Source organism: Eschrichtius robustus, chromosome 7 (assembly GCF_028021215.1).
Source record: "Eschrichtius robustus isolate mEscRob2 chromosome 7, mEscRob2.pri, whole genome shotgun sequence".
In the NCBI taxonomy this organism is placed as follows: Eukaryota; Metazoa; Chordata; class Mammalia; order Artiodactyla; family Eschrichtiidae; genus Eschrichtius; species Eschrichtius robustus.
Window position 1 is genome coordinate 85,515,038 of NC_090830.1, and position 24,165 is coordinate 85,539,202.

Sequence of the window (24,165 nt, forward strand, 5' to 3'; positions counted from 1 at the left end):
GTGGTCCAGGAATCCTAAAATCCCAACTGCTTAAAAATAAATCATATAAACTCTGGTTATCTTTTAAGATATCACAGTATTGGTTAAATATATACATATATTTATAATTATATATAAGTAATATATACATATTTAAATTCCCCAACATATTATACTCTGAGTGACCATATAGATTGTCTTCCAAACCCAAAAATGTTTGAGATGTAGTGGACAGTTTTAATAATTTCTTCTGTAAAATAAGCATAGACCAAGAATGCCCTGAGCTAAATAGGATATATTATTGCCCTAATTTTAATTTAGACAAAACTCAATTTCCTAGAAAAGCAGACCTTCATTTGCTATATGTATGCTATGTGTTTTTCGTAGTATAAATGTCACGATATTATACAACCTCTGTATTATTCCCACTTTCCCCCAGTCAGCTGAGAGTTCCCTGAGTCACTAAGTATCTGCAGGGTCTGGATAAGAAGGCAGAGCAGGGTCTCTCCACCGTACCCCAAATCTGTGTAAGTACACGCCAACATCCAGTTAGTGTTCTCTTCAGTTACCAATATACCTAGCTATTATTTGTGAAAACTAAAAAAAATGATGGGAGAACCAAGCCTTCCTTGTTTTACAGAACATAGTCAGTGTTTCCGAAGTTTATCTTGGAGTTCATCTCTAACTCTGTTTAACTTTTTATGATTACAGCTATTCTGGTGGTTTTATGAATATCAGGAAAACAGCTTGAAGCAAAAAATCAATCCTATATACACCCAAGCGCAGACACACACAGTGTACATATATGCTATACTTTCTAGGTAGTCAATGCAGGGTACTGAGATTCAATAGCAAACAAAACAAAATGGTTCCTTCCTTTACAGAACTTTCTGTTAGTTGGAGCGCCAAGAAGTCAACACAGTCTAGCATTACAGGATGCCGTGATGGGCAAACACTGACCGTCACTGGGCACTAAAACTCATACTTGGGATAATAAGGAAATCCTTACCAGACTGGTAAACTTGGAGGAAATATCTTCAGCAAGTATATTTACATACAATCCCCCTTGCAGATTAAAACAAACAAATGAACAGGAAATCAAAGATAAAATTAAAATAAGGAATAGGAAAAAAATGAAAGTAGTAAACATGAGTTGAGGAATATCTTGTTTGGAGATATATGTCATATTTGAGTGATATAGAATGCGTTTTTAGATATATATATATATGCCATATGTGAGTGGTATAAGATTTAGTCCTACATACACTAAAAAATAAATGTCAGTTTTATACATTATTCCCATCCTTCCACCAATGTTTGTTAAGCATATTCAATGTTTCAGGTCCAGGTGGTAGGAATATAGTGATGAATATTCTCAGAAAAAATCCTAAGAAAACAGTTAAGAAGGACATTTTCTAGTTCAATTCAATGTGACAAGTTCTGTGATCTGTATCATCCTATCTATATGAACTATATGTGCATAGCTCATATCTGCATAGAAGAATCCAAAACCCAATGGTCCTGAAGCCAGGGAGAGCTTGTGAGAGGAAGTAACATATGAACTTGCATTTGGAAAGATAAGAGCCTACTCTTTTCTTTTGTTTTCTTTTTTTTTTTTTTTTTTAATCTTTATTGAAGTATAATTGCTTTACAATGGTGTGTTAGTTTCTGCTTTATAACAGAGCCTACTCATTTCTTATTTTGAAGCCTGCTCTTGTTTGCCAGCAAAGGCATGGAGAGTTGAGCTGTTTTGGGGGAAAATTCCCTTCAAACCACGAGGAGGAGATTTAAAATTATTTTAGATGCAATTAAGAATAATCAGTTTCATATCGTAAATTCTTTATGCAATTGGTCACTTCTTTTCTGAATTATTTCCTTGAGTTCTTTCCTCTCTTGTGTCCGGGTAGTTCTCAAAAACATATCAAGGCATGGTGACATTTTAAATTCCATTCCCTCAAACTCAGAATTTTTATGGTTAGTGGAAAGAGCAGACAAGAGTATGGTTTTTCAAACTTAATACGTGTCACATTGATTAAATTATGAAATCAAGATTCGTTTTCTTTATCCAAAATTAATTTATGATTTGTATCTACATATATGAAATATTTGCAGACTATGTAATAGCTGCAATCTAAAAATCAATTTATTAACATCTTAGGTATTAGAAATGATTTTCCAGCACTAAAATTTTCCTAACAAATTAAACACATCCATTCAAGGTGCCTTGACCGTGGATCATTGTTGAATTATTCAGGGAAAATGTAAGGAAATTACATTTAAAGTTACTTACTGTCATGTTCAAGTAAAATGTCCTACATTTCCCCAATTTAAAAAGTATTTCTTTTCTCTAGGAGAGCTGTGAGGCTCACAGGAGGGCAAAGTAAGGTCGACATGTAGGGTTTCCCTTATAATGAGTCAGGTAGCATTTTGGCATAAACAGTGACACTTACATAAGGCAGAAACCAGAAAAAGAAAGGTCGTGAGAGTTCCTAAAATGGGGCGACTTTCTAGATGACCAAAGACTAGTTTTTCATTTAAACACATCATAAATGCAGTTAGAGCTCACATTGGGGAAAGGAGTTATCATTTCAACAGCAGACTTCATTAAACAAACAGACCCCAGGCTTTGAGGCAGATGAGTGCTCCAAGACAGAAGTATGAAGAGACTAAAATGATGCCAAGAGGCCAGCATTCCCTGAGCCTGGCCTCCCTGGAGTCCTCTGACAGCACATTGATCCCAATGACCCTGTACTCCTGAAGGGCAGAAATTCAATTAGGAACTCTCAACTTTGAGTCCTGGGAAGGAGGGGCATGTGCGTCAGGGGGAGGGCTCCACTGCTAGAGGAAAACCATTTTCCAGCAGTTATAAAGCAGAGGCTAATAATAGAACGAGGGAGAGTGAAAAACACTAAGTTGGAAAGAACTGGCAGAAAGGATGAACTGTTAAGGCATCAACTTTAAATAAGGTCATAATTTTGCTACACTTTGGGGTGTTCTCTTAGGCTAATTTACAGCCACAATTGAAGTCACGCGGGAGCCTTACTCTCTTTGACAAGGTTTGATTTTCAGTGCTCTGGAAAGCTGTTTTCTTTCTGCTTGGGTTAGCATATGTGAAAGAAATAATGATTGTGTTAATGATATTAAATAGTGGCTCTGATCTCTTCCCCCTACAAGCTAACCAAAACATTATCTGGATGTATGAAATGATTCATTTGTGAACAAAACTTCTGTTTCTATTATAAGATTCCTGTTCACCTGCCTGACTCTCCCACTAGGCTGTGAGTTCATCTTTGCTTCTGGAACCTGCCACCTACTCAGTAAAAATAAATTTTATGAATGAAAAGAACCCTTGACAATACCTACCACCCGCATTTTTGAGAGGACGAATGTGAGGTGTTAATAGGGAGACAAAAATGCTAATAGCCGTCTTCCATTTCACACTTAGTAAGTGCAAAGCAGAAGTTTCCAGCCTTTGTACACTATTGCCTGATTGCCTGCCTAGTCCTCATGTTAAATATGCAAAAGAATGTCCTGTCCCCATTTGATGTCGAGAAGGAACCTTGGAGAGGGAAGGTAGCTGCTTCAAGGACATCCAGCCAGTAGGTGGCAGGATTGAGCACCAATCTCAGTTCTGTTGGACTCAAGCTCTTGGTCTTCTAACCTTGTCAGGCTTACACTGTTGTAAAATCATCAAGGTTGAAGGTTAAAAATGTAGATTCTCAGGCTCCTCCTCTGAATTTTCCAGTTCAGGTCTTGAGACAGCCCCCAAGAAGCAATTGTACATTCAGATGATTCCATTATGGAGACAAATTTGGGAAGCAGTGAATGAGACTCGTGTTTCTCAAACTTTAATGAGTGGGTGAATCCTCTGGAGATATTGTTCAACTGAAAATTCATGTCGAGTAGGTCTGGGGTGAGGCCTGAGAGTCTGTATTTCTAATCATATCCCAGGTGATGCCCATGTTGCTGGCCCATGGGTCATACTTAGAGAAGTGAGGAACTAAATCAGTCGTGCTGCCCGGCACACGATGCAACCCTTACCCCTGTCCCAGGGGGCTTTTCATAATTCTGCCACTACGATGCATCCTCCAGCCATATGCAGCTCAGTAATTATGTCAGAGCAAGATTTTCTGCATATACTTGAGAATATGTTTGTGAAGCCTTGGAAACCCTTATTTATCTCTACTAGTTAGCTTGTTAATTCACTTATCTGCTAAATGAGAATTCCTGGGTACCAGCAACATGATGTCATCCTATGCCCATCCCATCCACAGCAGTTTTATAAGCCAGCACCTCATCAGGTTTCTTGTTATATCAGGGGGATTTTATATACCACACCTCTGATTCAGAGGTTTAGGCTAGACAATTAGTATTCTTCCCAAGGAGCAGAAAGTTCAAGTTGGGAGAAACTGTTCTCTGCAACCTTCTGAGAAATGGATACAGCACTTGTTAAAAGTTGGCAATAATCATATTTCCCCAGGAATTTAGTTCAACCAAGATAATTCATCTGAGGCTTTTAAAAAATATATTATTTTCAAACTAAGAAAGCCATCATGTGTAAACATGACAAAATGCTAAGCAGGTTTTACAGTGGAAGACTAAATTTTCAAAAGGACAGCTCTGATTTATCAAAAATGGTGATGTTCTACATCTAGGCTCTGCTGCTTCCTCACTATGTGACATTTGGTAATATCTTACCTTCTGTGGATCTTGATTTCTTCATTGTGAAATAGCATGATTGGAGATAATTTCTAAGGTCACTTCCAATTTTAAGATCGGGTGAAGAAACTGAGTGATCTCTTGCATTTTTCACCTTTGTCAGTAAACACTACGTGTTTTACTGAATTTCTGTCAAAGGAAAACAGAAGGATTTCAGAAAGAGCAAATATTTACAGAAGAAAACATAGCTATTCTGTTGTCTGAGGTACAAAAGATGAAATTCTAAATTAAGAAAGGCATGATTCTCTCAGAAGAGGCAGCACAAAGCAAACCTATTACTTACTGCTGCCAGTGCTTTCCGGACTGGCGTGTCCATGTGCTCACCTGGTGAATTTTTTTAAAAATTCAGGACAAGAATAAAGACACAGATGTAGAGAATGGACCTGAGGACACTGGGAGGGGGAAGGGTAAGCTGGGACGAGGTGAGACAGTGGCATAGACATGTATACACTACCAAATGTAAAATAGATAGCTAGTGGGAAGCAGCCGCATAGCACAGGGAGATCAGCTCGGTGCTTTGTGACCACCTAGAGGGGTGGGATAGGGAGGGTGGGAGGCAGACGCAAGAGGGAGGAGATATGGGGATATATGTATATGTATAGCTGATTCACTTTGTTATACAGCAGCAACTAACAGAGCAATGTAAAGCAATTATACTCCAATAAAGATGTTAAAAAAAAAAAAAAGGTTAATATAGGAGAGAAAAATAATGCCAACAAATTTGTCATGCTTCAAGCTAAAACTAAGATTACAATATAAAAATTGAAAAGGCTGCATTGGTTAGGATTGCTCTTGGATGCAAATTAAAATTTAGCTAGAATGTGTTAAAAAAAAAAAAATTCAGATTCTGATTCAGTAGGTCAAGGGCGGGGCTAAAATTCTGCTCTTCTAAAAAGCCTCTGGATGCCATGGTGTTTCTGGTTGTGGACCCGGCTTTGGGTAACATAGCTGTATGCCCATGTGCTTCAACCTTAGCTGCATGGTAGAATCACCCAGGAGGACTCAGCATTCACATGCCCAGGCCACGTGTAGAACAAGCACATCTGGATTTCTGTAAGTGGGACTTAGAAATCTATATTTTTAAAACTCCAATGGGCAGCCAACATTGAGAATCACTGATCTGTATGCTGTCATAAGCCCTCTTCTTTGCTTCCCTGATCACTGACAACTTTGGGTTTATCAAAAACACTTTCACCACAATGTTAATAGATTCAAAACAGGTATTTTACCCTCGCAGCTACCATACCAGTAGATCAAATCAACCATGCCAAGAGATGACGCTATTCCTCCAGCAGTGTTCTTTCCAGTCTGTGCCTATATACTCAGACAATTCCGTTGTAGTCTCTAGAAAGCAGGCCAACCTTGTATTCTATTCCCCATGCCCCCACACCATCACCCCTTATGGGCATATTTCCATGTGGCTCCATGCGTCTCCACAATTGTCACTTTCAAGTTACTTACTATTGTCCTAGTAGTCACGGTACCCATATTTAGCAAAGCGTTCCATGGTGGCATGTTTAGAAAATTTCTGATTGTTCTTTCCCTTTCATTCTCTCTCTTTGATTCTTTCTCTTCCAACTAGCCTTCCATACACATTGATTGGGCACTCATTCTCTGTCAAGCCTGTGCTAGGTGCTTCGGTGAAATTTGTGCATAGATGGAGTACTTTTCTTGTGCTCCTTCTTTGGAATTGAAACCTAGAAGTGAAATTGCTTGGCCAATTCCTTCTTTGGAATTGAAACCTAGAAGTGAAATTGCTTGGCCCAAGGGTATGACCGTTTTCATGGCTCTTGACCCAAGAATATCTTGCCTGCATCGGGTAGTTGAGATTCTATTTGCTAATTTAATAAGTGTAAGCTTGCCCCTTATTATTATCTAATGCCCGTGTCTTTAATAAGCACTTTCCTTTATCCTTTATGTGGCTATTACATGAATTTATATTTTATTTTTACTTAACAAGTAAATTTTTGAAGGCAACGGCAAAACAGTAAGGAATATTAAGCAAGTGAGTAACGTTCATTTTATGCACATATTATATACCTTGATCTGTAGAAACTTCCATTTCATTCTTGGTATGTGCAAGCACAATAAGTTGCTTTGTAGCAAACATTCTTTTATTTAAACAGGCCCTCTTAATTTTGTAAGTATGAGACAGTATGGTAGGATGAGGGTAAATCATTTGTATGCATCTGTGTGTGCCTGTTGTTTGTGTGTGTGTGTGTGTATTAGTCCGCCCCTTCCCGGACCCCTTGGAATGCAGAATTCTCAAGAAGAATAAGCAGTTAATATAATAAGGAGCTCAAGACATTTTAGGAGAGAAGAGATCAAGAACCAAAATCATGCTCCTCCAAATTCAAAGTGAAGGGGACTTGTCTGGGTAGAAGAGAGTGATCTGGTTAAGATTCACAGCAGGAAGGGACACCAAAAGCTCTAAAGGTGAGCTCCCAAGGAGAAGGCAGAAGAGTAAGAGTGGTGACCCAGGCTCTAATTTACAGCCTAGAAACTAAGCTGATTTTGTATTATCATATAGTGGAGGTGGAACATTCTCTTCTCGCTCCTCTACTTTGGGATTCTGAGTGGGAGTTAAAAAAAAAAAAAAAATCCTATCATCCTGGGAAGCAGAGAGACTAACCCCTCTTGGTTGGAATTTCTGCAAGCAAAGCTTCCAAGTCTTGATGGATTAGGATACTTTAAAGGGTTACCGCTTTCCTCAATGGTGCCACCTTGTGGCAAAGACTACAGTAACAACGCTTGTAGCTGATAGAACTTAGCCTTCTTCCTCCACCAGGTGTTTGAACTAAAAAGGGGCGGGGGAGGGGGGGCAGAAAGATTTGGTCAATCAAATGAAAGGGAGAATCTTGGGCTTTCAGCCACTAATGCCACTAATAGTAGTTGGGGACTTGAGAACTTTCTATAACTGTTTATGGAGGATTGTTTTGTTTGTTTCTCTGGTTTGTTCAGAAGGATCAGTTTAGTTGCAGGGGAGAGAACCAATGGAAGGAGGAGTTATACTTGTAACTTCCCTCACATTAGCCTAGAGGAGCTCTGGAGAGACAGTATCAACATAGGGCAAACACGGTGAGCAACCGCTGTGGAAAACCGCTGATGGGGAGAGAGAGTTTTGAACTTTCCAGTATGTGCTGTCAGAAGCCTAGAGTAGGAGACAGCTGGGATGGCTGTGGGGTAACCTGGGAAAAGAGCTGCTGAAAGCTCGCTCTTGCTTTTCCCCATCTGTGGTGGCGCCTGTTGTACTGGTATTCACACCAGCGTGGCTCAGGCTCTAAGGCTGAGGCCACTGATAAAATCAGGGCAGTGCACGTGGCCGGGGAACAGAAGGCACATAGGTGAGTACTCATCAGGCTCAGGCAGTCATTCCTGTGTCTTTCTTTCTCCAAACCCCCAAGAGTGATGGGTTACACTGAAAAGAGCGGTTCTTCCTAAGGATGTTTCCCCACTGGAGGACTGAGGTTGAAACCTGGATCTGAGGAATGGTGTGGTAGGAGGGAGCGACATTAACTGTGGATTCCTGGCACCTGGGAGTCTCGCTTTCAAGCTCATTTTACCTCCGTTCTAATTCTTGGAGGTCTGCAAGTCTGAGAATGTCTAGCCTTTGTCCCTGCTCCATTTTCATTGCCTGAAAAGTGAGCTAACACCTTTGGGGAAAAATGAGCTTCACATCCCTCATCAATGACCGAGGAGCAAAGCTATCTTAAAAGAGCATGAATTAAAGAAAGCCTTTAGATTAAGAAAGGAGGCTGAGGCAATGATCTAAAGAAATATCGGTAGCGAGAATTTAAAGAGGAAATAAAGATAGATTTGAAGGAGGTAAATCACAAGATTTATTTGCTAGTGGAAGAAGAAAGGTATGAGGGAAAGAGGAGATTCAAGGAGACTTGACAGATTTCTGGTTTGGGCATCTGGACAGCATCATTCATTGAGCTAACAAAAACAAAAACAAAAACAAAAAAACCAAACATGTGATCAAAAATTATCATTTCATCACTTACTAGCTTTAAGAATAGCAAAATTCATTTAACTTTCCTCTAGTCAGTTTTCTCATCTGTAAAGCGGGTATGATAATAGCTACCTGCTCAGTAGGATCGTTGTGAGGATTAAACTGGAACTATGCTGGACGTGCCAGAACACATGGTCATTTTGTATATTGAAAAAATGATAAAACAGCCAAATCATTTTTGAAGAATCCTTTCCTTTCTTGTGTTAATGTGTTTCTTACTTTTGTATGTGTGTGTGTATGTGTATAATGTATGAACTTTTTCTTGAGTGTGGTTCAAATAATGTTTCCTCTTATATGCCATTCCACATTGCTTTAATTAACTTTGCTTTTGAGTGGGTTTTAATTCCTGGTACTACAATTTATTTTTTCTTCACTGTTCTACTTTATCTGACTATACTTTGATATCCTTAAATCATAACAACCCATTAAGTTTTATGTTTATTTGTATTACTTTTAAAGAAATACAGTCCCATTTTGTTATGTTTATAGAATGCAGATTAAAAAGAAAAAAAAAAGCAGTGGCAATACCAGCCTCCAGGGAGAAGTGCTATTAATATTTTTGCCCATAGGCTTAGAGTCTTGGCTAGAGATATTCATTTTTATAATATTTCATTTTTTCCTCCACATAAGTGGGATTTCTGTGCATTTATTCAAGTGCTTCTGCAATACTCTTTTGATAATCTATAGATTTATTTTTGTTTTCATCCACAGTCCTTGTTGATGATTTTAAACCTATATTTTTTTATTGCTTAACTAGTAGTATACAGTAGCCCTTATATATATATATATTTTTTTTTATAATGATATAGGAAAGGTACTAATTTTTGTATTTTTATCTTATATCTAGATACCTATGGACTAAACATTTCTGTTAGTCAGAATGTTAGTTGCCATTTGCAAGCTTGTAATCATGCAGGATGAAAATAATTCATCTTTTGCCTTACAAGCTTCCATTATTAAGTGTTCTTATTTGTTTTTCACATATTATTTTATTGATTTAACAGTCCAAACTGATATTAAATCAAATAGTTTATTAAAAATATTTTTATTTTGTACCAGACTATAAAGAGTTAGTCCATATATTTCAATATATTGGGTATGGATGAATATTTGTGCATAGACCTTTTTATCAAAACACATCTAATGGAATGCTTTATTCTTATTAACCTATTCATACAGTGTATTAAACTAATAGTTTTGCCTGTATAGAAATATCCTCGCATTCATAGCATAAATTTAATCCTATTGCTTAATTGCAACCACTAATAATGTACTTAAGATTTTAATTTAATATTCATTAATGCAATTGGCCTGGCTTAAATTTTTATTAAAGTTCTATTATGTTAGATATGTTTTACTTCACAGAATACCTTAAAAAAGGCTCCATTTATTTCCCAAATTTCAGAGCAATTTGTGCAACAGCTATATTAAGGTTGCTTTGTATTATAAATGAACCTACCAGGATCCCTTTCAGTAGCATAGTTTTTTGACAGTCTTGTTGCTATCTTTCTCTTTTCTATAACTCAGGAAAGTATTGTCCATTTATTTCGTAATTTTATTGTACAATTTAAATATATTTATATATCTCCTTCTTTTTAAATGTTTTTTTTCCCAGTTGAGTGCATTTATTAGGCCATTAAATATATTCTCAAAATTTCAATGAGTTTTAGCTATTTTTTTCACTTATTAAAATTATTTGTTTTTTACCTTTTTTAAAACTTTTTTAGCATTCACTTCATTATTTGTGTAATTTTGGTTAAATTAGGTTAAAAGCTTTATTTTCTTTTTCTTTCTAATAATAGAAGTACTTCACACTATGACTTTTTTTGTGTGAGCTGCATGTAATTTTTTTTTTAAATAGGACGTTGCTGTGCCCCAGTTTCCATCGTGACCCAATTGTTATTTGGCAAAGAGATTAAAAATATAAAAGGAGAGAATATTGTTTAAAATTATATTTCAAAAGTTTACATCACTGTTGTCTGAGATTGTGATCTTTATAGATCACATATAGACCACATTTGTACATCTACATTGCTAAATATGCCGATCTTGGAATAAGTAAGGATTTTCATCATGGACGAATTAGTAGCCTTTTTTTCTAAATGTTTCATTAAAAAGGCAATTTATTAACTCAAAGGTGCAACATTCAAAATCTTTCTATTTAATTACCCTTGTTAATGATGCTGCTCATATCCTTTATGCCATTATTTTTACCAATCAGATGTGTTTATGGTCATTTGTCTCACGTGTACTTAAAAAATGATTTTACAGCGTAACTAAACATTAATCTGCTATTCATTTCAAATAAAACCTTTTTGACATAGTTAATTTTGAGTATAATTTTATCACTATAAGCTGCCATCATTAATTTACTTAACACCTTAATTCTATTATATTAATATTGACAGGCTTATTTAATTTTATTCACATTTGAGTGGTCTTTTTTTTTTTCACCATTAAAAATACTTATTTCTATTTTTTAGGTTTTTCTTTATACATGACTTGTGGGATTTTGTTTTGTTTTAATAAACTTTGTATCTGTTTAGATGTATGTGTTTATTATACCTATTTCCTCCTCAGTCAAGACTAAGAGTAATAGTTAAAAATTCTCTTGGAGAAAAGATATAAAAAGTAATTCTGGAACAGGAAACACGTGGATAATACACGAAGTGAATGGAATGATATTCACTTATAGGTGACATTTCAAAAACCACATGGACCTAGCTTTTTTCCCTGTTCCAAAACGTTGCTCAGAGGTTCCGCTCATCACTGAGCTGAGTCAGATTAGGCATAACTAAAATGGAGAGAATCCATTCAAAGAAGGAGGGACAATGTTTCATAAGCAAGTGAATCATAATACTTCACTACTAATGGAAATTGTTACTATAAAATTTTTTCTATTTATTTGTTTTAATTTTTAAAAACTTTATTGGAGTATAGTTGATTTACAGTGTTGTGTTACTTTTTTGCTGTGCAGCAAAGTGAATCAGTTATACACATACATGTATCCACGCTTTTTTAGATTCTTCTCCCATATAGGCCATTACAGAGTATTGAGTAGAGTTCCCTGTGCTATACAGTGGGTCCTTATTAGTTATCTATTTTATGTATAGTAGTGTGTATATGTCAAACCTAATCTCCCAATTGATCCTTCCCCCCCTTTTCACCCTGGTAACCATAAGATTGTCTCCTACATCTGTAACTCTATTTCTGTTTTGTGGACAAATTCATTTGTACCATTTTTTTTTAGATTCCACATATAAGTGATATTGTATGATATTTGTCCTCTGTCTGACTTACTTCACTTAATACGACAATCTCTGTGTCCATCCATGTTGCTGCAAATGGCAATATTTCATTCTTTTTCATGGCTGAGTAATATTCCATTGTATATATGTACCACATCTTCTTTATCCATTCCTCTGTCGATGGACATTTAGGTTGCTCCCATGTCCTGTCTATTGTAAATAGTGCTGCAATGAACATTGGGGTGCATGCATCTTTTTGAATTATGGTTTTCTCTGGGTGTATGCCCAAGAGTGTGATTGCTAGATCATATGGTAGCTCTATTTTTAGTTTTTTAAGGAACCTCCATACTGTTCTCCATAGAGACTGCAGCAATTTACATTCCCACCAAGAGTGTAGGAGGGTTCCTTTTTCTCCACACCCTCTCCAGCATTAATTGTTTGTAGACTTTTTGATGATGGCCATTCTGACTGATGTGAGGTGATACCTCAGTGTAGTTTTGAGTTGCATTTCTCTAATTTTAAGTTGATGTGATTTTAGGTACAAAGATAGAATACAAATTTTGTTTAAAAATGCTTAATGAGGTATGTTTATAAAGTGAATTGCCCTAATGGAAATTGTAAAGAGATAAAAAAGGAAGGGAAGGAGGGGGGACAGGAGGGGAAGGAAGGAAAGAAAGAAAAGAAAAAAAAAACTAAATATCATGTTTTAGGTATTAAACCACATTTCTACTTCTCAAATTGTCTTTCACTGAACATCCATTAATTTTTGCAATAAGAAGTATTTTATTTTAAAACTACTTTAACTTTTGGATATATATTGAGCAATAGTAGTGAATTGTGATTCAGCTGGAGGAAAAACAATTGTATGAGTAAAATCATTTTTCCACAAGGCTTTTACATGAGATATAAATTGTTATAATAGTTTAAGCACATTTGTTTACTTTTATCTCCCATTAATCTACCCTTTCTGTTGTAGAACAATAAGTCTAACATTTTGGGGCATTTTTTAAAGGCCATGAAAAAGAAAAGGTTTTCATTAATAATTGTTTATAAGCAGCAAAACTTCAACTATCTAAATCCTCAAGCATAGAAATATTCCTTTGGTGTTTGGATATACGTACAATTATTTTTAGTATGGCTCCTTATTAATGGTCCTTTAATGCAAGGAGATAAGGAATGCAGACATTAACAATAAAATGACATGAATTTATTTGGATATTAAATTGTTAGTTGTGTATTTGCCTAATATCATAATGAGGGTGTGTTGAGCTTGAGAGTGAAATATTCAGCCTAAATCTTATGTCATCATAAATTTTGGTTTAAAACATGCAGTATAGACAGAGTCTTCATAGATGCATTTTTAAATTATTTCCCTCTTCTTGAACAGTTTCCCATTTTATCTGGAGAATTCTTATAAAATGTTTAATTTAGAGGTCACACAAAAGTATTATTGACTCATTTTGAAGATACTTTCACTATTTTCCTTTATACTCTGAAAGATCCACTTTTTCAATGTCACGTTAAACAGAAATTAACTGTCCAGCAATATGTTTTATAAAATCACTTCTTTGGAGCTGTTGTTCTAAACACAAGAGTTAATTCGATCTTGGCAGTTTTTTTTCTAATGTACCATACCATATTTCATCTTCCCCAGTTACTTTACCAGCTTTAGCCTTATTCTTTTTCTTTGCTCATAGGAAATAAAAACCATAACTTTTTTTTTTTACTTCTATATAAGTATTGACTTGTTTTAAACAAAGTGATATTTTCTCATAAAACAAAAATATAAATATGCTGTCATTCAAATCTCTTCATTGTCTAAAAAATTGTATTTTCAAGAAAGGTTACACACAGGTGCTTTGATTGACATTCCTATTTCCACTTATTCATATAATAGCGCTGCCAGGCTGATTGGCTGACATGTGCATGGACAGATTACAGTGTCTCCTGCCTTCCAGCTGTTCTCACCAACATCCCTGCTTTTCAGAAGGTCATGTGCAAGGAAATGAATGTACCTTAACAAACAGGGAAAGGAAAGACTGAACATTTTGAAAGTTCTTTTAGCTTGCAAACATATGCAAATTTGATAGTTTTAATAGATGAACCTTCACATTTGCCTGTGAATTGCCTTTTCCTGCAAAATCAGTCAGGATGGGAAAGTTAATTCTGGACACGTATCAGCAGTGGACACAGAAATCGCTGATCATCATCAACTTTCGTGACTTATAATACTGCCATCATTTTTCTTCTAGAAAGATTTCTCATTTAAAAGTAAATCAGTAATTAAACTAAGAGAAAATAATTATCATAGCATTAATATAGAGCCGGTAACTATGTGTGTGTTTGTGGGGAGGAAGGCTGTGTCTGCTTCAGAAAAAAAAAAATCTCACTGCTTTATACTGAGATACCAAATTTTAACCCATCATTATGTCAAAGAACAGAGTTTGATAATATGTTGATAAGAAGGTAGGAAAATAAACATAGGTGTACATTGTGGAAGTATAAATTGCTGCAGTAGAGGACAATTTGTTTCTAAATTAGAAATGTACCTATCGTTTGATCTAGCACTTCCCTTTCAACCTTATAGATATCCTAGCAAAATGAAAAGTAATTTCCTTTTTTTTTTGACACAGAAAACAAATTTATGGTTACCAAAGGGGAAAAGGGGTGAGGGAGGGATAAATTAGGAGTTTGGGATTAGCAGATACAAACTACTGTATACAAAATAGATAAACAACAAGGTCCTACTGTATAGCACAGGGAACTATATTCAATATCCTATAATAAACCATAATGGAAAAGAATATATATATATATATATATATATATATATATATATATATATATATATATATATATATGTAAAATATATATATCACTTTGCTGTATACCAGAAACCAACAAAACATTAGAAATCAACTATACTTCAACAAAATTTTAAAAAAACCTCCTGTGATTTTACTCTTTCTGCTTGATATGCCATCTGAAGTATTCATGTGTTCTTAGATCTTATTTTATTTATTTTATTATTTATTTATTTATTTATTTATTTATTTAGTTTTTGGCTGGGTTGGGTCTTCATTGCTGTGCGCAGGCTTTCTCTAGTTGCAGTGAGTGGAGGCTACTCTTCATTGTGGTGTGTGGGCTTCTTTCATTGCGGGGTCTTCTCTTGTTGCAGATCATGGGCTCTAGGCACATGGGCTTCAGTAGTTGCAGCACGCGGGCTCAATAATTACAGCATGCGGGCCCTAGAGTGTGCAGGCTTCAGTAATTGTGGCATGCGGGCTCAGTAGTTGTGGCTCGTGGGCTCTTGAGCGCAGGCTCAGTAGTTGTGGCGCACGGGCTTTTTTGCTCCATGGCATGTGGAATCTTCCTGGACCAGGGATTGAACCTGTGTCCCCTGCATTGGCAGGTGGATTCTTTTTTATTTTTTTTTAACATCTTTATTGGAGTATAATTGCTTTACAATGGTGTGTTAGTTTCTGCTTCACAACAAAGTGAATCAGTTATACATATACATATGTTCCCATATCTCTTCCCTCTTGCATCTCCCTCCCTCCCACCCTCCGTATCCCACCCCTCTAGGTGGTCACAGAGCACAGAGCTGATCTCCCTGTGCTATGTGGTTGCTTCCCACTAGCTATCTATTTTATGTTTGGTAGTGTATATATGTCCATGCCACTCTCTCACTTTGTCACAGCTTACCCTTCCCCCGCCCCATATCCTCAAGTCCATTCTCTAGTAGGTCTGTGTCTTTATTCCCGTCTTGCCACTAGGTTCTCCATGACCTTTTTTTTTTTCCCTTAGATTCCATATATATGTGTTAGCATACTGTATTTGTTTTTCTCTTTCTGACTTACTTCACTCTGTATGACAGACTCTAGGTCCATCCACCTCACTACAAATAACGCAATTTCGTTTCTTTTTATGGCTGAGTAGTATTCCATTGTATATATGTGCCACATCTTCTTTATCCATTCATCTGAGGATGGACATTTATTTCATCACTTCACTGAAACAACAAGAGGTTGGAAACAATGTCCCTTAGCAGAAGAATTGTTAAATATGTTATGGGACGCTCATCAATGCTAAACTAATGTGTCATAAATATAGAACAGAGAAGCTTTTTAGGAAAAAAATATGGAATATATTCTAAGATTTTTTTTAGTTTTAATTTTTTTATTGATTTACAATGTTGTGTTAATTTCTGCTGTACAGCAAAGTGATTCAATTGTACATATATATATATATATATATATACACATACATACATTCTTAATATTCTTTTCCATTATGGTTTATCATAGGATATTGAATATATTGATAGTTCTCTGTGCTATACAGTAGGACCTTGTTGTTTATCTATTCTATATATAAAAGCTTACATCTGCTAACCCCAGGCTTCCACTCCATCCGTCCCCCAACCTCCTTCCCTTTGGCAACCACCAGTCTGTTCTCCATGTCCATGATTCTGTTTCTGTTTCATAGATAGGTTCATTTGTGTCATATTTTAGATTCCATATATAAGTGATATCATACTGTATTTGTCTTTCTCTTTTTCACTTACTTCAGTTAGGATGATAATCTCTAATTGCATCTATATGGCTGCAAATGGCATTATTTTGTTCTTTTTTGTGGCTGAGTAGTATTCCATTGTATATATGTGCCACATCTTCTTTATCCATTCATCTGTCGATGGACATTTAGGTTGTTTCCATGTGTTGGCTATTGTGAATAGTGCTGCTGTGAACATAGGGGTGTGTGTATCTTTTAGAATTAGAGTTTTCTCTGGATGTATGCCCAGGAGTGGAATTGCTGGATCATATGGTAATTCTATTTTTAGGTATTTTGTAATCATAGAAAACCAAGGTAAACAAAGGTAAATAATTATTTGTATAAACATAGAGGGTATTTGTTTATATATGCATAGAATTAAATGTAAGAATTATATCTCTAGAATTATTTGTGAGAAGCTAGAAATATTGGTGTCTTGTAGAACAGGATAATAGAGGGCAGAATCAAGTTATGAGGCAGAATTGCTATATGCCCTTGGATAACATTTCAAAAATTAATGAAATTGCTAAAAAATGTAATAAGGCAAATATTTCAGAGGCCTGATATTTCTTTAAGAAATAGTAACCTCTGTATTACGTACATTTGTAACATTTTGGCCTCTAAGTATGTTAAGAAGTGATAGAAATCATATTAACAGTAACAAGAGAACTAATCAATGATTCTGTCTTAGAGAATCTAGAAACCTAGCCTGGTAGAGAGGCAAGAATTGACCTTTACTTAAACATGAAGTAATACATTCCCTGTCCCCACACCCCCAAGATAGTATCATCTTTCTAGCCTCCCAACCAAATGTTGATTCAGGGGATGTTGTAAGGCAGTGTCCCACAAAGTATGCTCCACAAATTACCTGCGTCTGAGTCACTTGCTGGAGCATGTTAAAATACATATATTGGAGCTTCATTCCATATTTGCTAAGTCAATGGGCTGGGGACAGGGACCCCATAAATCTGTATTTTACAGAATATCCCAGGGTTATTCTTAAACAAGAGTTCTAAAACCACTGGTATAAGGGCTGGCGAGTGGAGAGGAGAAAACATAAGAAATATTTTTGAGCTGCCTAGCATATCACAGTTTTTCCAAATCACATAGTAAAGTTGGCATTAAAACCACATTTTAGAAGACGGGAAAACTGAGTCTTAGTGTCATAGTGAGTTGCTACAGGTAATAGAGCTAGTGAGTGCGCATCATAATCGACTCACAAATGCGTGCTTTTTCCAAGCTGACAGGAAACAGAAATAACTGTTAGTATGGTTTTGAAGAGTCAAACCCTCAGTAATCATTGCTTCACGGTGAAGGGTCCCGCTTCATCCCAGCTTTCACCACCTATGAGTCACCGGAGATCAAAAATTTGTCTCACAAGAGATTTTCTCTTTCTACTTTACATTCTCATATCCTTATGCATTGCTCTGAGTTATCCCTCAGAGGACATGCTGCTCAGATTAACATATAATCAACAAGTATCCCACACATATTTTCAGTGGCCAGCTACTTATTTTTAATAGGGAAGAGCAGTAAAATACATTGATATGTACTTTTTACGTGGCAGCAGATAAACTAATTGATGGATATGCAAACTAATATTCTGAATTAATAAAATGCAAGTGGCTATTGAAACTCAAAATTACAGATAATGTCCAATAAATAGTTTTATGCTTATACATATATTCAACCACGTATATATGGGTAGTTTCTGGACATAAAATGGTTTAGAAGAGTTTTGGTTAGGTCAATAGCTGGTCTTATGGAGATAAAAATGTATGTAGAGTGTGACTTTCTGAAATCATTGATTTTAAAAAGTAACCATAATTCTCAATTATCAAAGGTACAGCTGTCAGAAATTCTGTCTGGCAGGTACATTTGATGGGCTACTTGGGCCATTTATTGTCCTTTGGACTGTGTCCAGTCACATAGACCTGGATTTGAATCTCTGGTCAGCCAATCAAATCACTTAATCAAAGTATGAAATTAGAACACTCCCTAACACCATACACAAAAATAAACTCAAAATGGATTAAAGACCTAAGTATAAGGCCAGACACTATAAAACTCTTAGAGGAAAACATAGGCAGAACACTCTGACATAAATTGCAGCAAGATCCTTTTTGACCCACCTCCTAGAGAAATGGAAATAAAAACAAAAATAAACAAATGGGACCTAATGAAACTTAAAACCTTTTGCATAGCAAAGGAAACCATAAACAAGACCAAAAGACAACCCTCAGAATGGGAGAAAATATTTGCAAATGAAGCAACTGACAAAGGATTAATCTCCAAAATTTACAAGCAGCTCATGCAGCTCAATATCAGAAAAACAAACAACCCAATCCAAAAATGGGCAGAAGACCTAAACAGACATTTCTCCAAAGAAGATATACAGATTGCCAACAAACACATGAAAGAATGCTCAACATCATTAATCATTAGAGAAATGCAAATCAAAACTACAATGAGATATCATCTCACACCGGTCAGAATGGCCATCATCAAAAAATCTAGAAACAATAAATGCTGGAGAGGGTGTGGAGGAAAGGGAACCCTCTTGCACTGTTGGTGGGAATGTAAATTGATACAACCACTATGGAGAACAGTATGGAGGTTCCTTAAAAAACTAAAAATAGAACTACCATATGACCCAGCAATCCCACTACTGGGCGTATACCGTGAGAAAACTATAATTCGAAAAGAGTCATGTACCAAAATGTTCATTGCAGCTCTATTTACAGTAGCCAGGACATGGAAGCAACCTAAGTGTCCATCAACAGATGAATGGATAAAGAAGATGTGGCACACATATACAATGGAATATTACTCAGCCATAAAAAGATACGAAATTGAGTTATTTGTAGTGAGGTGGATGGACCCAGAGTCTATCATTCAGTGAAGTAAGTCAGAAAGAGAAAAACAAATACCATATGCTAACACATATATATGGAATCTAAGAAGAAGAAAAAAAAAAAAGGTCATGAAGAACCTAGGGGCAAGATGGGAATAAAGACACAGACCTACTAGAGAATGGACTTGAGGATATGGGGCAGGGGAAGGGTAAGATGTGACAAAGTGAGAGAGTGTCATGGACATATATACACTACCAAACGTAAAATAGATAGCTAGTGGGAAGCAGCCGCATAGCACAGGGAGATCAGCTCTGTGCTTTGTGACCACCTAGAGGGGTGGGATAAGGAGGGTGGGAGGGAGGGAGACGCAAGAGGGAAGAGATATGGGAACATATGTATATGTATAACTGATTCACTTTGTTATAAAGCAGAAACTAACACACCATTGTAAAGCAATTATACTCCAATAAAGATGTTAAAAAAAAATCACTTAACCACACTGAAGTTCAGTTTCTTTTCTATTCAATAAAAATAGGGATTTTTATAATATCTACTTCACTGGCATATTATGGAGGAAAAAAAAAAACCCTAGAATATCTATGAAACTCTATCCACAGTGATGTTTTGTATCTTAATTCACATTCTTTCCCCACCAGTAGTGGTAAGTTTCTGGCTCTTACCGACCTCCTTTCAGAAGACCATTTAGAAGATTTTGCCTCTACTTCCTTTGTTGACATTTCTCTATGTCACTGGTTGGGTGAAGTGACCTAAGGTGGCTTAATTTTTCAGGCTTTTTCATTATAATTGATCAAAATTCTCCAATAAGCTTTTAGAATATTCCCAGAGTGGCAATTTAAATATGAATCCTCAAGTAGAATTATATTCCTCACAAGTTATTTTAGGGAAATTGCTTTGCAGAAAGGGGGACCACGTATCTGATTTGCCCGTGACAATCCCGGTTTACACCTACATAATTATTAATAGTGTTTTTTTCGCTTTCAAGCATATGTAATTTGGATAAGGTATAGGAACCACCTTATTGCAAAAGTGATTTCTCTGGACCTAGAATTCAGCTAGTATTGGGAGTTCAGGGAAAAGCAAGGTAACTCTCTAAGAGACAGAAAGATAAATTAGTCCATTTTTCTACAGAGGGGGATTGGCAGAAAGGCCTAATTTTGCCTTTAGGTTGTAGTTGGGCAGAAGAGAGAGTGCAATCAAGGGTGCAAGAGCCTCGGGGCAGAAGGAAGCACCCGTGAGTCTGCAGATACCCATGCCCTGTAGGTTTGCTATGGCTAGGGCTGTGGGTGTCAGTTCTGAGGAGGCTGGATTCAGAGCAAGGGTAAAGATGACATAGATGGGAGAGTCCTTGGCTGCTGGGTTACAAACGCACTTTTGGGGAAACACGATTTTGAGTGTTCTGTGTGTATCTGTGTAATTACTAAACAAGGTCATTTTTGTTAGCTTTTGGTCATGGTGACAAATATTTTCCCTCCAGAAAACATTTTGCCATATTGAAATCTAATCATGCACATTTGACAACATTACTACTTGCAATTCACTCAGTGATTCAATACATCTATTTATCGACTATTTCAAAGCACTGTCTGAGATGCCTGGGTTGGATATGAGTTAGAGTTTTGAAAGGCTTCTCCTACAGTGTTCTCTGTCTGAGAAGGAATATCCTGCTACTTATATCATCCTACCATGAAAGAGGACCCGGAAGAGAAAAGAACACAAAATGGGTGAAAGAAGTTAAATGGAACCTGGAGCGATGTTTGGAAGTAAATAATCAATCTGGAAATACCCTTCAAATGTCAGTGAAGAATAAACAGGCAAAGTTTAAGCTGGCTACCTGGCCTTCCAGCTGTAGGTCACATTGCATGTCCTCTGTTGTAGCTTGGTAAGGCTATGTGACCTAATAAGAGCCAATGGGACATGAGTGGGAGTGATGTGTATAGTTTGGGGGCATCTTCCACATAAAAGAAAAGTCCTTTGCCTTGGAATCTCTTTGTCTTTCCCCTTCACACACATCAGAGCACAGAAATGATCATGACCTGCCTTCCAATCATGAAGATGAGAACACCCAATAGGTTGAACATCTGGAACAAAATTGGGTCCACTCATTAACCCAGATCGTTTGTCCAAGGATTGTTATACATTAATAAAAAAAAGCTTTTATCTTTTAAAAAATGACTTTATTTGGGGACCTCTTTATTATAACAGCTGAAATAGACCTTACCTAATACATACTGTTTCTGGGTACCTACAGTCTTCTGCAAAAACAACCATAAAATCTTCAGGCTGTGACTAAGTTTAAATTCTCATCCAGTTTGCCTCCTTTCTCTTTCTCTGTTACAACAATTCTCAGAAATAGTGCTGCCAAAGTTGAATTCTTTTTCAAGTGTGTGCAAAAGATGAAACTAGGAAAAGCATTAGAATTGCCCCGTGTGAATTCCACTCACATTTCTAAGCCAATACATTTAAAAGATTAAATAAAAATATCTCATCTACTGTTATCACACTCTGCTGTCTTCACCAATGTGAAATGAGAATAAGAGATGGCAGCTTTTCAATGTATTGCCTAGATTCCTCTGGCTTTAACTGCTCCTGTCATTTCTATTTCCTACCGCTCTTCTGTGATAAAGTGACAAATAATATTCCAAAATGCCACTAACATTCAATATAGGAGATGCTGTCCTCTACAATTAGCATATTTTTCTGGTAGACCAAGTGTTTAGAATACGATGATGTATGAGTCCAGTAAATATATAGACAGTTGCCTGGATATAAGAAGGATGTGTGGGAAGTTGACTTTGTGTACTAATAAATGCCAAAACGTACACTCAGTTAAGGAGATTATGTATGGAGGATTCCGGTTATAAATTTCTCTTGCATTTTCTGAGTTGAACTGCTTATGTGTCTGTATAAATTGCTAAGCAGAAAATAGGCTAAGAGCATTAAAACTTTAGTTAACTCTATTTCCTCGGGTATATAACTTATTTAGGACAATAGCCCATTTGCTTAATAAATCACAGTGTTCATTGCAATATCTTTCAAGCTGAAAGCACTAAATCATTTTATATTACTGAGCCCTGGGAGAATGCAGTATTATAGCTTGGCTGGCAGAACATGTATCAGTGTGATATGAATCTAACCATGAAAAAGAAAAGCCGTGCTGAATGGACACCGAACTGGAAGGGGTGTTATCTGCAGGCTGCAGTGTTTGTTCAAATCACATATTGCTTGGGGTGAGGTCGTATTTCTCTTCTTGCAGGCTTTTTATGATTTTGGTGATAGTTATGACCATTTCTTTAATGTGCAAGATTAAGAAAGTTGTTAGGTGAGGAATGTCTGGAGGGTAATTATTTGACATCGTGAGTAGCTCACTTTTCTGTAAGGAATGGGTTAAAATGGAATGCAGGTGAAATGCTCTCACTTCTTAAGTAGAGTTTATCTATAGCTCCAAACCTGTTTCATGGAACTCCGTTGAACTCCTTTGGTGATCGGTACTAAGAGCAAAGGCATAACTATGGGTAGCAAAGGCATATTGTTCTGTAAGACAGGAATCTTGCTGGGATTCTGCTAAGACTAGGATCATCTCACAGCCCAAGATCCAGGAAGAAGCTACATCATCTAATTTGCATGAGGTCCAGGAAGAAGCCCTCTGGGAGAGAATAAAAATCCTGTATACAGTTGGCATTCAGGCTGTTCCATCATGACTGGCATTGACTGGTTGAAAGAAAGGAAGGGGGAAGGTCCTGGAAAGGGTTCAAAGGAAGTCATTACTAGAAGGAAAATGGTATTCCAAAGTGGGGAAAAATGTGGTAAACATTTTTCAATGTATACATGTATCAAGTCATCACATTGTACACTTTAAACTCACACTTCTATACATCAATTATATCTCAAAGTAGGAAAAAAATATCTAAGGAAGGAAGGCACTTGTCATGCTGAGGATGAGAGAACTGGTATTAGACCTGTCTTTGTCCAGTTGCTGAAGAATGCATTGTTACCTGGGAAGAAAAACCAGAAGAGCTGTGTCACTAGGAACATAAGCAAGATGGCTGCTAGACTCACCTCTCCTGCCAAGGATAGGGCTGAGAGGAGATGCAGACGTGTGGTCACTGGACCTCTGCTTCTGGCGGAAATGGAGGCATCTGGTCAGTTCTCGTAAAGGCTTATGAAAAGGACAAAGTTAATGAAAAAACTAACCTCCCTGTTAGGGGTACACTTTAAACTGCATTCCCTGTGCCTGCTGCTTCTATGATAGTTTTTATTTGGAATTTTTTCTTTCTTTGTGCAGAGGATGTTTTGAAGGGTTAGAAATTCTCCTTGGTGACCTCAGATCCCACAAATTCTGAAATCAATAATGCTGCCTGCCATGTTCATGTCAAGTGATTACTAGTCACCACGTTTCCACATACCTTCATCCTATTTCTAAATTGCACACACACACCGCCTCACAAATCCCGGTACAATGTGTCAATTGTGCACTGCTATTCGAAGACTGCCTTCTCTCCGGTCGCTTCTTTGAACCCAGGTCCTCCTTCATGGCACTGTGCTATTTTTGTAATGAGCTGGCTGATGTCACCTCTGTAGACACACAGTGCCAACAGGAAGCCCAGACAGAGCACTTCTCCTGGGTTGAGAGTGAGGGGGCTTCTTCCTCTCTCATGCCACACCCTGCTTGGCAGGCTCTCAATCCCCTGAGGAACAGATGCGGGAGCATATTTACAAAGCAGTCCTGTGAGGAGCAGACACCCATGAGGCCTGCGGTGTGTCCATCCTCCTCCAC

At 36.8% G+C, this 24,165-nt stretch overlaps 1 protein-coding gene across 4 annotated transcripts in view; it reads left to right on the forward strand.

Annotated features, from left to right (window-relative positions):
- NRG3 (neuregulin 3) overlaps positions 1-24,165 on the forward strand; it is a 1,080,447-nt gene that overhangs the window by 501,019 nt on the left and 555,263 nt on the right. The window lies entirely within an intron of this gene.